Source organism: Nansenia antarctica, assembly GCF_963989245.1.
Source record: "Nansenia antarctica genome assembly, chromosome: 20".
Classification (NCBI taxonomy): domain Eukaryota; kingdom Metazoa; phylum Chordata; class Actinopteri; order Argentiniformes; family Microstomatidae; genus Nansenia; species Nansenia antarctica.
The window spans coordinates 18,797,192-18,815,434 of record NC_137693.1 but is presented as its reverse complement, the minus strand read 5'-3'; the positions used below and the strand labels follow the sequence as shown (position 1 = coordinate 18,815,434).

The window sequence follows — 18,243 nt, the reverse complement described above, 5'->3', positions numbered from 1 at the left end:
AAAGTTAAATCCATTCATATAAAGATTATAAAGTTAGAGATAAAGTGAATTGATCAGCGGGGTATTTTAAATAGTTTAGAATTACGGTCAAAACATTCATAGACGCCATCTTACACGGAGGAGCTGATTCATTCACTTCATACTCCTGCAGCGGAGAATTCCATCCTTGCATGCGGGAGTCGAACCCCGATCTCCCGCATACCAACCGGCCGCGCAACCACTACACCAAGAGAGTTAGCCCCTTGACAACCTATTACTTTCACAGCCTATTGTTTTTTACGGTCTATGGATAATTCAACTGTCTAATGAAAACCATTACTCCACAGGTTTTAAATCAATGTATATGATTATATAATGAATAATTCTAACTAATCGTTCATTCTTTTCGCTTGACAGTTGGGTTGTTTATGGATTGTAGAAAAAAAAAAATAGGTTGTGACTTGAAGATCACGGCAGGGTGGTCTGAAGCAATCGATAAGACATTTTCGGTTGCTTGCAGAATCAGATTCCATCTGAACCTATCAGATCTATGGAAGGAACTTGCCGCCATCTAGTGGACGGAACACGATAAGACAAGTCGGTTGCTTGTTGTTTGAACATAAGATGTTGGAACATAATGTTTATTATCTAGTGGACAGATTGTAATAGTCCAATGATAACGTTTTCTTTCACAGGTTTACATCAATGAAGTGTCAATGACTAAGTCTAATTAATTATGCATTCCTTTCAAATAACAAGTCGATTTCTTTACAGATTGTAATTAATAATTAATCATTTTATTCCTTCCAAATAATAAATCGATTTCTTTACAGGTTGTTGTCATTATTCGTGTTTTACATCTTTTTATTTCAAGTTAAGTTCTTTTTCACAGTTTTTGATTAAAGAATAGCAGAACAGTTTCTATCTGAGGATTGATCAATCAAGGGTTTGTGGATCAGAAAGACTTAGAGCGTGACCTGCCTTTGTAATTTGATAAATTGTGTTGAACAGCCTTTGTAGTTTAATAATTAAAGTTGACCTGAACTATAATTAGTATTGATTGAGCAATTAAGTGATACACATTCATACACAATAAGGGAAAAACATTTAGATTAAAACACACACACACATAGATTACATTTAAGTCAATAATACACAATACCACTGAAACAATCCGTTGTTCTGAATTGTAATGTTCTGTGTAGACAGTTGACGCAGTTAAAAGTTGGACTAGCATCTGTTTAGCAGATACGGCAACAGAAGGTGGGTTGTAAGAAAAGTACACCTTATAGCATATTTTCAGCATATTGAGCAGTATAAATATTTCAGACATGGGAGCCAAACCCAGTAAAATTGTGAGGGCTGTTAATACAGATAAGGGAATATTAGCAAATTCATCCCCTGTGGCTATAGTGGAAAAAATGAATCCTCTTGTTAAGGAGATTAGCAAAATGTCAACGAAATGGAATATTCGTTGGGCAGACATTGAACAACCATGGCCAGAAGAGGGCACCTTTGACTTACAATTAATTGCAACATTGGAGATACTTATCAATGCACATAAGGCGCATCAAAAAGGAAAGATTAGATCAGAGAAACGCAGGTTAGAGTTAGCTATTTTAGACCTCTTCAAGGTAGAGGGGCAGAAAGTAGCATTAGCTTGGAATGAGAAAACAGCTCACATGGATCCAGAAAAAAGAGATGAATTGGCCAAAGCAATGGAAGAGAAAGTGAACATTCCATTCTCACACACAGCTCCAATCTCCAGTCCTCCTCCCTATGCCAAGATACTGGAGGACAATTCTCAGCGGATCTACCCTCAGGTCCCCGTCCTAAGTACGAACGGAGCCTTCACTATCAAAGATGAGGGTGATAATGTACTAGAGAGGGGAAGAGCGAAAGTGACCGTGGATTTCGAACCAGAGAACAAGACAGATGACAGTGAAGATGGCAGTGGAGGTGATGGCGAATGTTCCGGGGCTGACAGCAATGCACAGGGAGGTTACAGTGCTCAGATCAGAAAACTAATAGCCAGGGCCGAAAAACAGGGAAGGACAAGACGCTATAAAAAGGGAAAAGAAGAAAGTGGTTCTGAAGATGAGCAGGAGTCTCTGAAGATAGAGAAGAAGAAAGAGAGCTTAAAGCAAAAGAAGAAGATGTCGGAGGAAGAGGAGGAAGAAAGGGTGAAAAAGGATAAGGAGGAGTTAAGAAAGAGGGCAAGAAAACTCCAAGAGAGAAGCCTAAGAGAGGAGGAAAGTCACAGACGACAGATAGAGGAACTGTTAGAACAGGTAGCTCAAGTGACATCACATCATACATCCCAGCCGAACCTCCCAAGGTCTACAGCGACACCAAGGCGGGACGAAAGAACGAAGCCACTAGTAAGCAATTATGGCCTTAGACCAAGAGGGAAGGCATCGGAGGAAGAGGAAATTCAGGGGATCTTCCCGGTGCTGTTTCGAGATAACAAGATAGAATATCGTCCTTGGGGTCATACAGATCTGTCTGAAGTGATCGAAAAAACTCCCAGTCCTAGAAGATGGGGGTCACCCATGGACTAACGAGATGGACGTGAGACTGACAGGGACGCAGGCCGCGATGGGAGACCTGAAAAGACTCTTAGCCTTTATTACAGGATTGGACACCATGCAGGAAATATTGACGAAGGCAGGACTTCATAAATATATCGGTACATCAGTTTATGACCCAGAGCTCTTCGCAGCAAACAGAGGCAGGCTGTGGAAGGCAATCAGAGAGACATACCCTACTCACATTCACCCAGACAATATCATCGTGATGCCACTGGGAGAAGATGAGAATCCCAGGGGTTTTGTAGCCCGTGTGCACTCTCAATGGAGAAGTGTGACAGGGAAGGATGCCGAAGATAACCCGTTAGAAAAAGCCATAATCAGGGAAAAGATTCAACAAGGTCTCCCTACCCCAGTTAAGAACAAGTTAGCAGAAGTGGTGGGGCTACGACACATGAACAAGGCTGTTTATATAGACAACGTAGCACACCAAGTAGAATTATTTAGAAAGAAGATTCAGATACAGAAGGCACAAGACGAAGACTCACTCAGAAAACTAACTCAAGTACAATTGACTGAAGGCAAGAAAACCAGAGAGAGAGTGCAGACCATAGCCCTACAGGTCCCATCTCAGCCACAGCAACTGCAAACTGTCCCTCCCCAGTCATACCCACAGGGGCCACAAGGGGGGTATCCATACCCACAGGGGCCACCAGGGGTGCAAGTGGTTCCGTACCAGCCATACAACCAGCCTGGCCAAGGACCACCACAAGAGGGATGGACCGCAGCCGGGAAGAAGATGTTAGGACCCTGTTTCCAATGCGGCCAGGATGGACACTTAGCCCGTACCTGCTGGAAGAAGAACCAGGGGGGCGCAGGGGGGAAACAAAAAGGAAGATATAGGCCCCCTGCTACACCGGCTCCAGGAGTGGTGAACCCCTACGGAGGCCCAGCAGCTGGGCTATAGGGGTGCCCAGAAGATCCGAGAGGGGGGTGCCAGCTGGTGGTGACAAACAGGCCTGAAGATGAACCTACCATATGGGTGTCGGTCAACCAACGTCCATTAGAATTGATGGTGGACAGTGGAGCAGCCTACACCTGTCTGAAGCCTGAAGATGCCACGCACCTTCCTATGTCTGGGAAATATGTGAAGACAATCGGATTCGAGGGAATTAAACAGCTGATCCCTACTACTGAGCTTGTAAGCTTAGAGTACAAAGGACAGAGAGCAGATCTGTCAATACTTGTATCAGAACACACGCCAATAGGGCTACTAGGGAGAGATGCACTATGCCAATTGAACTGTACAGTGAAATGCACACCTGACGGCTGTCGGGTGACAGTGCCACAAGAGAACAGACAGCTGTCTGTCATGATGGACAACAACGCATCTATGGTGTATTGGGTGGGAGGGCTTAGCCCAGACCTAATGGAACCAGCAAGGATGTGGGACAATTATATCCTGGCACACATGTCAGAGGCCAGAAGGCCTACTGATCCATTGCATTGTACACTCCAGTATTTTAGAGAAGTTGCAGATGCAAACCCAGATGAGTGGCTGAAGCATCAGCCAAAACAGGTACAGCTTAGTACAAGTTGTATAATCCTAGGCCCTCAGGGAGTGGCTATGAAGATAAACAGTGACACTTATCTAGATCAGGAGCATAAGATTGAGGGTAGCATCCCTCATGTGACACTTATGATATCTGAACACTATAAACAGAAGCATTTAGGGGCAATGATGGCAGACTCAGAAAAAGCCAGATTTGTAACGACAAAAGAAAACCCTGCTATCTGGAGGAGCATTGATGGACAGTTCACAAAACTGATGATCTCTGCTCAAGGAATAGGACATCCGCAGACTGTGAAGCTAATGAACCAGCTAATCCTTCCTGTACAACCTGAAAAAGACCTCAGAGAAGAAATGATACAGAATGTGCCAGCAGACCTGTGGGCAAAGAACAGTACAGACATTGGATTTGTGAAATCAGCTCGTCCATTGAGAGTTGAACTCATACCGGGTGCAAAACCCCCTTGGAAAAACCAATACCCATTGAAGCAGGAAGCAATTGATGGAATTGAGCCACAGATCAAAGGATTGTTAGAGGCAGGAGTCTTGAAGATAACTCAATATCCGTTAAGTAACACACCTCTTCTGCCAGTAACGAAACCTGATGGTTCATATCGTCTGGTACATGACCTACGGGCTGTGAATGAGGTAGTTGTCAGCTATCCAGCTGAAGTTCCTGATCCTCATGTGCTGTTGACTCAGATTCCATCTACAGCCAAAGTATTTACAGTGATTGATTTATGCGGGGCTTTCTTTTCTATACCTCTTAGTGTAGAAAGTCAAGGGTTATTTGGGTTTACCTACAAAGGTCAACATTATCAATATACCAGAATGCCACAAGGGTACAAACACAGTCCTCATGTTTTTAATCAGGTCTTGAAGGAGGACTTAGACGGGTTAGGGCAGACGATAAGTAGTACTGCCATTCAGTACATGGATGACATACTCCTTTGTGCCCCAGATGAAGAAACATGTCACAGGGATTCCGTTAAACTGTTAAAGGTTTTGGCGGAGAAGGGACACAAGGTGTCTAAAAAGAAGCTACAGTATTGCCAGGAAAAGGTAACTTACTTAGGACAATCTATTACACAGGGACATCGCAGTGTCACTAATGAACACTTGGAAGCTATTCAGAAGGCTCCAAAACCACGAACGGTTAGGGAAATGATGATGTTTTTGGGCATTACTGGGTATAGTTCAGCATGGGTGGAGGATTACACTAGACTGGTCGCTCCATTGAGGGGGATGATTAAGGAAACAGGTAGTGATAAACTCCAATGTTGCATTACTTGGACAAGGGAAGCTGATTTGGCGTTTGAGACAATTAAACACAAATTACAAGAAGCGCCAGCTTTAGCGCTTCCAGATTATTCCAAAGAATTTGGATTGTATGTTTCTTCTTCAGCCAAAGGGAAGTATGCCTGCGCTGTTCTTACGCAACCAACAGGCATTGGACCTAGTCCACAGCCCATAGCCTATTACTCTGTCGCATATTCAGAGGTAGAAATGGGTTTCGCGCCATGCTACAGAGCAATGGCCGGGGCATATCTTATGTACGAGAAAGCAACAACCTTGACAATGGGGTACCCAATTACCATTCTCTGCCACCACAGTCTAAGGAATCTTTTGAATCAAGGCAAGTATACTTTGACGATGCCTAGGATTAGGAATTATTACAGGATGTTGGAAAGGGAAGATGTAACATTACTAAGATGTAACACACTTAACCCAGCAGAGACCTTGCCAACCCCAGAAGATGGGGAACCACACGATTGTGTGAAGGAAGCTATGAGGTACTCTAAGCTTAGAGCAGATCTACTAGCTTTGCCTTTAAAGGAAGCTGACGTTGAGTATTGGACTGATGGATCTTGTTACCGGGTAGGAGAAAGTTTACGTGCTGGGTATGCCATAGTCCGATCCCAAAATTCAGGGTTCATTGTGGAACAAGCCGAGGCTGTTCCTCAGCCTTGTTCAGCTCAGTTGGCTGAGTTGATTGCCCTCACAGAAGCATGCAACTTGGGAACCGGACGAAGAGTGACAGTGTACACCGACTCTGCCTACGCCCATAATGTGTGTCATCTACATGGAGCTGTATGGAAGGGACGGGGTTTTAAGAAAACTGATGGTTCGCCTATTCAGCACCACGCTCAAATCATGAAGCTGTTACAAGCCATGATGAAACCAAGGGAATTAGCCATAGTGAAGTGTGCCGCACACAGATCTGACTCATCACATGTCACACAAGGTAACAGGGCTGCAGATGATGCAGCCAAAGCCATTACAGGAGCAGACAAAGCAGGTAAAGTTCTGCTGGTCACACATGAAGCACAGTTACAGGGCATGGTCACGCTTGAGGATTTGTTGATGTTACAGAGTGGGGCAAATGCGCTAGACAAAAACCTATGGTTAACAAGGGGGGCTAGTCAGGATGACACAGGTCTATGGAGAAATCATGAGGGACTGGTTGTGGCACCCCCAGATTTATTAGGCATGCTGATACAGGAAGCCCATGGATTAGCACATGTGGCCAGGGGGGAGGTAAGACGCAAGATCACCAAGGAATATGGTTTTTGGGCTCCATATTTATTGGAACAAATAGACCATATCCTTGGTCAATGTGTGGTCTGTTTGAAAAACAATATCAGACCTGGAATACCAGTGGGAACTGGGCATATCCCTACCCCAAACGGGCCAATGAAACATTTGGTGATTGACTATGTGGACATGATTCGTCCTGTTGCAGGATACAGGTACATGTTAGTTGTAGTGGACAGGTTCAGCAGATGGGTAGAAGCATGCCCCACTCGAAAAAAGGATGCTCAGTCTGTAGCAAAGTTCCTATGCAGGGAATTCATACCTAGGTTTGGAATTCCAGATAGGATAGCGTCAGACAATGGTAAGGAATTTGTGGATAAGACGGTAAAGCTTATACTACAAAAGTTGGGAATCAAGCAGAGATTTGGATGTATTTACTCACCTCAAAGCCAGGGGATGGTAGAGAGGATGAACGGGGTCCTTAAGAACCGTCTTTCTAAGGTCTGTCAGCATACAGGTCTTAATTGGGTGGAAGGACTCCCTCTTGCATTGATGGCCTGTCGTTCCAGTGAGATTCGAGAGCTGCACTTGACTCCCCATGAACTGGCTATGGGGAGAATAATGACAGCTCCCTGTGCACGAACCAGTGGGAAAGGGCCAAGTTTGGCTCTCTTGGAGAGTGACATGAAAGCCTATGTACAGTACATGACTAACCGGCAAAAGAGTATCTCTTCTTATGTGCTCCACAAACAGGAACGTGAAGAGGAGGTGAACGCACAGGAGAGGAAGGACGCGTTGCAACCGGGTGACAAAGTATACGTGAAGGTCTACAGACGGAAGTGGCATGAGGCTCGACGGGAAGGACCATACGAGGTCGTTCGGTGCACTGGGACTGCCATCCAAATCAAGGGGTCCCCCACCTGGTATCACGTTCATCACTGCATCAAGGCACCCAATGAGGACGATGAGGGAGAGCCTCAGCAGGATGGTGAGGAGACCCCTGGGGACGAGGAAGTCCACAGCTTGGACATCCAGGCTGACGAAGATGTTGGTGAGTATCTGCGCCGTGATGCAGATGATGCCGGGGGCCTCGTCCCAGACCCTGTCCAGCCCAGAGATGAGTGGGCCAATGGAGATCGTGAAGGGTCCAGTGACTGCGACACCCCTCTTGGGGGTTCTACCAAGCCTGGTGTTGCCCCTGTTGTCACCCCTTCCGACCCTGACAATGCTCCAGACGGAGATGTCAGCAACCCGGGCGGCTGCCCGGACCAAGGTACCATTGAGAGACACAGACCTGTCAGTGATACACCCCAACCAGACAGATCCCGTGATACACCGAGGCCAATTAGGAGGAAACTCAAGCCATGCCGTTTCAGAGACTAATATACCCCTTAGTGTTCCTACCCCATTGACTTCTTTGGACAATGTTACACTTCACTCACACACTGTTATGCCTGGACGTCAGAGAAGAATGATCACAGCAGGTAGAGCTTTTGTTTGCCCACATTCACGTTGTACTGTTGATGATTGTTTGATCTATACCGCCGAAGCGGACGAGTGGTATTTACTGGATGCTAAATATGTTACACTTAATCAACACTCAAGCAACACGCAAGAAACTCGTGTGACATTAACTAATGTTGACAAGGTGTTGAACTCGTATTGGTGTGCTAGACGTAATATCGGTGAACAGGTGTCTAGTAAATCCAACAATTTCAAGGACAAAGTTTGTAGGAACACTCCTGACTTTCCACACTACTATTCATTGGACTGTGAGAAATTTGTGCATGAATATGTTCAAGTTGAGTTACCAGGAAAGGTTAAAAATGTTGCTGTAAAGGCTTCTACGAAGGCGATTGTAGTCGCTACTGACGATTATTTGTTGTATGATTCTAATCACCTGGGGACACGGTCCCACCCTAATTCTGCCACTAGTATCATGAAAGATTTTGCTTCAAAAATGAATTATTCCGATTGCTGGATTTGTCAACAGGTCCCTGTAAGTACATCTGCTCCTATGTTTTTCCCCATACCGTTAACTAAAGCAGAATGGTTTCATTATAATTGGCAGGGTTTAGCCCAATTTGTTTTACAGGGCAAGAACCAGAGCTCTTCTTGTCAGCCCAGCACGATTCTGGTTCCTTTAAATTCTTCCTATGCAGGTGTGGATATTGGTGTGTTGGAACGTCTGACAGCAGCAGTTAACGAACACCATAGGCCTAGCGGTGTGGGGAAGGTTATTATTGATAGGCTTACACATTTGTCACAACCAACAGGTCCGAAGAAGATATATATTATCCAAGCTATGTTCGTTCAATTGAATGGTACTGCATTGAGTCCTCATCTGTCATGTTCTGGGAGTGTGACTTCTACACGGTGGAGAGGTTCAGTTGTTATTTCTGGATTGAAATGTAAAGTTGTTGATTGTGCTATGGTGCCTCAAATGAAATTACATGATACCAATACTACCAGACGGCAGAAAGGCACCACGCAGCTTAAGGTCATGCCTCTCGTAAATATTACAACCTGTATTGACATACAATCTCGGCTCAAGGGCAGCGCGATTCGTCAGCTAGGGGCCGCGTCTTGTATAGGTGATGTCATTTTCTTGTATCCTGGTACGGAGCTTCAACTCCCGGAGGGTGTGTTTCTTGTGTGTGATAATAATGCATTCTCTAAGCTTCCTGCTTTGAGTGAGGGTCTTTGTTATTTAGCTCATCTGATACCTTTGATTAGGAAAGTTACTCGGGAGGAGATGTCTGTACTTCACAAACAAGCAACCCATCGTAGTCGTAGGGCGTTATCTACCGCTCAGAAGTTTTTTGGCCTAATATTCCCAAGTTATGGTGTCTACAACTCTCAGACTGAATTAAGTGCCCTATCATCCGTTCTTGAAAAACACATTAATGCTTCGGATGCTGTAGTATCTGCCCTGGCTACTGAATTGACTGAAACTAAGAATGTAGCTCTCCAAAATAGAATGGCTTTGGACATTATTTTGGCCAGTCAGGGTGGTACTTGTGCTTTGATAGGCGGTGAATGCTGCAGTTATATTTCGGATTCTGGTAACGCTCTGTATGATTTCCATGAATCTAACAAGAAGGGTATAGAGGATTTACGTAAAGAACACGGTTGGAATACATTGGATTTCTTTGATTCTGCTTTTTCAGGTATTGGTAATATGATCAGGTCCGTCGCTATTATTCTTGTTGTCATTATCATCTGTATTATGTTACTTGGTATTTTAATCAAATGTTTTGGAAAGTGTATTTCTGATGTTCCGGTTAATGCTTTAATGATGGCCGACATAGCTGATGAGCAAAAGCTGGATTCTGTTTTGCTTTCTGATTTTGTTTCCTCTTTTGATGATTTGTTTATTAAGTGATGTTTTGTGATTGTTTGCTTCGGTTCCTGTTTGTTTCTTTCTATATCATGTGATTGATGTCGGTTGTGAAGTGATGTAATGGTTACGCGACAATGGAAGCTCCTGACTATGAAAGTGTTATCAATCTGAGACAGCGGTAAAGGCTGTTCTCCAACTGGGGCCATGTGCTAGCAACCTCTGACCCTGCCGCTTCGAGGACGAGGGAAACATCGGTCGTTGGAAATTTCTGTATCTCAGTTTTTGTATTATGCATGATGAACTGAGTGTGGTTTAATTGTGATTGTTATTTACAAGATTCTTTTTATTATTGGTTGTTTTCTATTTTTTGTATGTGTTATCTTTGGTTCATAGTACTGGTCCTGGGTTGGTCTGTGTGGAGGTTCTACCGTGATGTGTTGATGTTGTTGATGTAGTTTTGGGTTGATGTAGTTATGGGTTGATGTGTTGATGTTGTTGATGTAGTTGATGGGTTGATGTAGTTTTTCTGTCTGTCGTTTAGTTTCGGAACACACTCTGGGTGTTCCGAGGGGGGCTGTGTCGTGTATTTTCATGCTCTGTAACCATAGCAATGGCCCTCTAATACACACAATGGCCTTTTGACATGCATGTGCAGAGGCTGTAATATCATCATGGGCAGATATAATTGCATTAGGGCCCGAGCCAGCAAGACGCCCATAACATAAATTGCATTAGAATTGTATTAGACCATAGGGTGAATTGCATTAAACCAATGCAGAGTACATTATCTGCCTTCAGGTATGGCAGATAATACACAGCAAAGGAAGATAATAAAATAATAACATCCTATTTACAGGACAGAAAATGACCTCACCTACTATGATCTCACTGGCAAACTTTGTATCTGATCAAATTAAAATGACGTGGACTCTGTTTTGATTGGCTCAGCGACAGTGACAGGGGGGGGGGTATAAAATCCTGTACAGAGATGGGCTCTTTCTCTTTTTCTTCATATCCATATCTTTGACTTAATATCCTGTGACCGATTCGGACCACCAGCTCCATTGAGGGGCCATGCTGTGTAACCTGCTTTTTTGAATAAACAAGTCTTAAATTTGCTCAAGAACTCTTCTTCATTTTTAGCAGTAACAGATACCAAAATATACGAAATTTATTTAAATCTCAGGCTCAGAGAAGTCACCACTGTAGTCATTCATAATCACTCACAAGAGGTTAAGAGGCCATGCCACAAAGCTAATTTGATTGACACAACTTTCTAGATCACCAAAATGGATAATTCATGTTGCTGTATGTATATTTTTTACCCAGCAGATATGGTCACATTTTCAGTAGATCCATAATAAATTAATATAAGAACCAAACTTTATGAATGTTTTTTGCGACAAGAAGTATGTGCTCCAATCACTCTATCACAGAAATATAAGAGTTGTAAAAATTATTGGAAACTCAAGACTGCCATGACATACATGTTCTTTACAAGTGTATGTAAACTTTTGACCACAACTGTATTTTTTAAATTTATTTTTAATTTGACTTAGAACTGTGTCTTTCAGGAGTTATGTGGCCAAGATGATGAGTCCTTGACAGAATCCAGTGCTGATCTGGAAAGTGACTATATCCCATCATCAGATTCCGAAGATTCTTCTGAAGAAGAAGTAGAGGGTAACGCAAAGGCAACATTAAAAACAAGCAATCATCTCCAAGCAAATGGCACAACTTCCCTCACCAAGAACTTGGATGCAGATGAAGAACTCAAGGACAGCGACAGCAGTGACAGAGGCACCAAATATGATTCTGACCTTAAGGATGAGAATGAGAACAAAGATCAAGATGAGGGTAGGTCACTTACGGTGAAGACCTGCATCAAGGGAGGTAAACGAAAGTGGGACAAGAAACATTTTTGTGTGTACTGCAAAACACCACAAAGTAAAATTGCATGGCATCTAGTACGGAAACATAGCACTGAAAAAGAAGTGGCCCAGGTTGTATGTCTTCCAATCAAATCAAAGAAACGTAGCCAAATATTGGAGCAACTTCGCAAGAAGGGTGATTATTTTCATAACATTAATGTGCTGCAGAAGGGAAAAGGAGAGCTTGTAACTTGCAGACAGCCATCAGAAAATGCAAATGCAGAAGATTACTTACCGTGCAACTTGTGTTTTGGGTTCTTCTTAAAAGCTGAGCTATGGAGACATGAGAAGGTGTGTCGTAAAGCAAAGAGTGAGTCATCTGAGTCCAAGAAAAGAAGGAGAGTGCAAACTGCTGCCTCAGCACTTCTTCCATGTAGAGGACAGGCATCACAAAGGTGCTCTAAAATTCTTAACAGGATGATTATAGATAAGGTCTCACTTCAAGTAAAAAATGATCCTCTCATCTGTGAATTTGGTGATAGACTCCTTGAAAAACATGCTAGCGAGCCATCCAAAGACAGCTATGTGAGTCAAAAGATGAGGGAGTTGGGCAGATTCGTACTTGCTGCCAAGTCCCTTGACCGCAAGGTGACGATCCTGCAAGATGTTTTGGTGCCACCCAACTTTTCTGTGGCTGTGGAAGCAGAAAAAAAAGCATCTGGTTTCTTCAAATCTAAGTTCAGGTATGACACGCCCTCCCTTGCTTTGAAATTAGGACACTCCCTGAAGGCAGCATGTGACATTGTTATTGCACAACATGTAAAGTCTGAAGATGAAACAGCAGAATGGGACCTCTATGTGTCCCGCCGTGCACGGAGAAACTTAGAGGAGAGCAGATGGAACAAAAAAGAAATGATCCCACTCACAGAAGATGTAAAGAAGCTTCATAATGTGTTGAAGTCCAAAGAAAAGAAGGCAAAATAGCAACTGTTGGTAGGACCTAATTCTGCAGCATACAAGACTCTCAGTGAGTGCCTTTTCACAAATCATTATTTTCAACCGTAGACGGCAAGGTGAGGTAGCAAAACTACTTCTGCATACTTACAGAAACCGAGCTAAAGAAGTACCAAATGAAGATGTCATGCAGTGCTTGTCAAAACTGGAACAGGGCTTGAGTCACGAGTTTACCAGGCTGGTGATCAGAGGGAAGAGAGATCAGAAAGTGCCTGTGCTTCTTACTAAGGACATGACAGATTCACTTGATTTCCTCATTGATAAAAGGGATGAGGACAATGACATTTTAGACAGTAATAAATATGTCTTTGCAAGACAGAATTCAGAATCTCATCTTCGAGGTTCAGACTGTTTGAGGAAATACACAACTGCAAGTGAGGCGAAGAGGCCTGAAACACTCACCTCGACCCAACTGAGGAAACATGTGGCTACACTTAGCCAAATAATGAACTTGAAAGACAATGAACTGGAGCAGCTGGCTAAATTCATGGGCCATGACATTAGAGTGCATAGGGAATATTACAGGCTGACAGAGAACACACTCCAGCTTGCAAAAATGAGCAAGTTGCTCATGGCAATCGAGCTTGGAATTGACGTCTACAAAGGCAAATCTCTTGATGAGATTGATTTAGACTTAGCCATGAGCAGTCATAATCTATGTTTGTCTCAGAAATCTCCTCACCTATTATCAGTTCATCTCATACCATCCATACACCCGACCGCAGCTTGTGGAATCAGAGACAGTGACACTTGCGTCCTATCAAGTGGCCTGGAACATTGCACGTGCTAAAAAGCCATACAATGAAGGAGAGTTTATTAAGAAATGCATCACTGATGTGATGGAAATATTTTCTCAAAATGAAACACTGAAAAAGATGGCCTCAGACATCCAACTGTCACGCCACACCATTGAACACAGAATATCGGACATAAACAGTGCCATTGAAACAGAATTACATTCTGATCTTCAGAATTGTGAATATTTCAGTGTTGAAATAACAGAAGCTGCTTCCTCCGTCTCTCTCGTTTCAGATCTCTGAGGCAGAGAAGAGATGATATTTAGCAGCTTTCCCACCTGCTTTCATTTCATTCATGCATATTCAGTCGTGTGTGTGAGAAAGAAAAATAAATAAATCTGTCTGCAAAGTAGCCTATTGGAAATGTATTATTGTGTGTGTGTGTGTGAGTAAGAGGGAGTGCTTTTGTGAGCCCGCATGTATGATGTGGCTCTTTGTGGTACCCCAATATTTTTTTGTGGCTCTTAGTCTCCGACTGGTTGGCCACCCCTGCACTAGTAGGTGGGGGGGGCATGGTCACTCATCTCTCTTTTTTTAAAATCGAGTTAGCAGTGTTTTCTTTATCAATTAATTTCTTAAGTTCCCGTACATTAAGTTGATGCAATAAAGCTGTTTCACAAAATCCACTACTTGGAATTCATAGGTTGCTGAGCTAAACTTTCTGTGCTACTTATTTTTTTAATATCAGCAACCAGGTATGGCAATTAATTCTACTCCAACACATATCAAGCATAACAGAAGAGATGCACCAGTCAGACTAACCAAGTAAAAGTTAGCAATGAACTCCCCTTGTACAATCTCAGATTCATCTTCCCACTGAAAACATCTAAATAACGGTGACCACATGAACAGCATCTGACCTGTAAAAGACCAACTAATGCACATTCAAACACTTCAAGCATTTTAACCCTTCAGCTCAACTGAACTGATTTTTTTCAACTCCAGCTGGGCAGATGGAGGCCCACACTCCAGTATTCCCAATGTAAAAGGTTCAGACAGACAAGGGAGATGTTTGACACAGAACAGCTAACTGAAAAAAACACACACCCCGTTACAAAAGCCCTTGTACAACAGCAGTGCAAACCGTCGGCTTGTTTAACTACCCACGTATAGGACTACCCTGGAGGACACACAAGACAATATCACAGTAGCCTTTAAAAGAAAATATTTCAATTTTCTTAAAAAAGATATGTATGTGGTAGGATCTTCACATCCAAGCCAGCTGGTGGATGATAAGTGGAGTGCTTGTTTTGATAAGCGGTCTTGGAAGTGGTTTCCTAGGGCAGAGAAAGTGTGGACAGTGGCAGGGACATCCAGCCTGGCCCAACAGCAAGCTGTTTGCAGACCAGGCCTTCATTACGCCAACAGACAGTCCCACTGACCTGGGTAACGGCTCCAGAGACCTGCAAATCTTTGCTAGCACGCCAGCACTACGGAGATGGGAATGAGAGCTTGTCCACTTGATTCATCTTGATATGGTTATCTAATATTTGGAAGACTTCCTGGATGTTGGGTACGTAACCTGACTGCAGCTTGGACCAGATTGGAACGTCATTCAGGGTGATTTCAAATGCACCAGTGGACAAGAAGTGGGTCTCCAGCATGTTACTGAGGAAGAATGTCATCAGGCACGAGCATATCTTGTTTTCTTGACTCCACGTCCATGCTCGAAGAGTCTCCAGCCCAAGCATTGGGAAGGGGTTTTGTCCACTGACGACCAGGGCAATGGCAAGAAGTTTGAAGTAGGAAAAGAAATTCCCAAGACAATTGTTAATGGCTGTGGGAGGGTTATCCCCTTCAATGCGGATGTCCGGGTACAACTGGCTGATAGACCGGGAGTACTCCTGGAACACCTTGAAGTACCCTCAGGAAATGCAAAATTGAAATTTCAACACAGGCCCAGTGTAGAGGGTCTGCTTGCTCAGCCTCTGTGGGTCGGCGTCCCGCAAGCTGTCAGACCCCATGTCCTGGCTGTCCTCTGGTCACTCATCTCTTTGTACAAATAATGAAATCAATATTATCACAGGGGAGGTGGGGGGCGAGCATGGCTAAACACATGACAGGGCTGTCAGTCTGAGGTGGTGGTGTGCAACACCGGCGCCCCCCAGGGAACTGTTCTGTCACCCTTTCTCTTCACCCTCTATACCTCCGACTTCCAGTTTAGCTCCGACCAGTGCCACCTGCAGAAGTTTTCTGATGACTCCTCTATCGTCGGTTACATCACAGACGACAGGGATGAGGAGTACAGGGCCCTGGTGGAGAGCTTTGTGCAGTGGTGCGACACCAACTACCTTTTGCTTAACACCAGCAAAACAAAGGAGTTGGTGGTGGATTTTAGGAGGAAGAGAAGGACCCCAGCCCCCATCACCATCAAGGGGGTGGAAGTCGAGAGGGTGGACTCCTACAGGTACCTGGGAGTACAAATTAATAACAAACTGGACTGGACAGACAACACCGAGGCTCTTCTCAGGAAAGGGCAGAGCAGACTGTTTTTCCTGAGAAGGCTGAGGTCTTTCGGCGTCTGCAACAAGCTGCTGCGAATGTTTTACCAGTCGGTGGTCGCCAGCGTTCTGTTCTTCGCCGTGGCCTGCTGGGGTGGAAACATCTGTGCCAGGGATGCTGCGAAGCTGAACAAACTGGTGAAGAAGGCCAGCTCTGTGGTGGGGACCGGGCTGGACAGCCTAGAGGTGGTGGCAGAACAGAGGATGGGGAAAAAACTGGCGGCCATGCTGGCCAATCCCTCCCACCCGATGTACTGCGAGCTGGCGGGGATGAGGAGCAAGTTCAGCCACAGATTTGTTCTCCCCCGTCAAAGTCCACACTACAGACAGGACAATGCAGTACAATAAACCTTTAGGGGCAGTTTCCCGGGAACAGACTAGGCTTAAGGCCGGTTTAGACTTCTGCGTAAAGTCGACGCCGTAGGCTACGCGTAGGCTTACGTAGTCCCGCGTGCCCTTGCGTAGCCTTGACGCGCTCCTCTCAAAAAATCTAACCACGCGTCAGAGCGTACGCAACCGTAAGCTCTGTGATTGGTCCGCTTGGTTGCGTCACATGATTCCGTTTCGCAGCGAAACCGGCATATTTGAAAGATGGATCAGGTGGAAGAGAGGCTCGCTGAGGAGATCCGTCGTTATGTACACCTGTACGACCCCTCTTCGCCGCACTACAAAGACATGCAGATGACCGCCAATTCGTGGAGAGAAATCTCCAAGAACATGGGTCTGGACGCCGCGGTGTGCGTCAAAAAGTGGAAGAACATGCGGGACAAATATGTCCGCATGAAAAAAACACTGGGGAGCAAAATTGAAAAGAAGAGTGGCAAAGAAGAGTGGCGATCCGGCCGGTGGACCGAAAATGCCAGTTTTCTTTATTTTTCTTTCCTGGCTGGCTCCCCACATAAAGCACCGGGCGACAGAGTCAAACTTTGGCGACGACACGGTAAATATAACGTTCTTTGTATCCTGTATGTACCCTGTATGTATGTTTGCACCTGTTGCACCTGCGTGTAGGCTAGCTACCCAGCTAGCGGGGAATGTTCCCCTAACATTGGCTAACATTCCCTACAAGTTCTGCTAATGTTTTAAAGAAAACGTTTTCATCTAATGTTCAAAGAGCATTTTAAGGATGTTTACCATTTCAAATAATGTTCCTATAACGTTAAATGTTAACAAAGTAAGAACGTTTTAGGTGTAACATTCTGAGGATGTTTTGGGGACATTGTTTAGGTAACAGATTATAGAATGTTCTTTTATAAAATGTTCCCACAATGTTACACGATAACAAAGGAAGGACATTTTCAAAGCAACATTTGGATAATGTTTTCAGGATGTTATTGATGCCTCAGATCACAAAACGTTTTTTCTAGAATGTTCCTGTAATGTGATATGTAAACAACGGAAGAACGTTTTACCTGCAACATTCCAAGGATGTTTTGGGGACATTGTTTAGGTAACAGATTCCCAGCTAGGAGGGAATGTTCCCACAACATTGGCTAACATTCCCTACAAGTTCTGCTAATGTTTTAAAGAAAACGTTTTCATCTAATGTTCAAAGAGCATTTTAAGGATGTTTACCATTTCAAATAATGTTCCTATAACGTTAAATGTTAACAAAGTAAGAACGTTTTAGGTGCAACATTCTGAGGATGTTTTGGGGACATTGTTTAGGTAACAGATTATAGAATGTTCTTTTATAAAATGTTCCCACAATGTTACATGATAACAAAGAATAGACATTTTCAAAGCAACATTCGGATAATGTTTTCAGGATGTTATTGATGCCTCAGATCACAAAACGTTTTTTCTAGAATGTTCTTGTAATGTGATATGTAAACAAAGGAAGAACGTTTTACCTGCAACATTCCAAGGATGTTTTGGGGACATTGTTTAGGTAACAGATTATAGAATGTTCTTTTATAAAATGTTCCCACAATGTTACATGATAACAAAGGAAGGACATTTTCAAAGCAACATTCGATAATGTTTTCAGGATGTTATTGATGCCTCAGATCACAAAACGTTTTTTCTAGAATGTTCCTGTAATGTGATATGTAAACAAAGGAAGAACGTTTTACCTGCAACATTCCAAGGATGTTTTGGGGACA

The 18,243-nt window shown here is 43.8% G+C and overlaps 1 pseudogene across 1 annotated transcript; it reads right to left on the bottom strand.

The window, feature by feature from the left end:
* Positions 1-15,063: 15,063 nt before the first annotated feature.
* On the bottom strand, positions 15,064-15,601 carry LOC308175043 (selenoprotein T2-like; annotated as a pseudogene). Its single transcript has one exon. The product of its transcript is annotated as a selenoprotein T2-like (transcript).
* Positions 15,602-18,243: the final 2,642 nt, after the last annotated feature.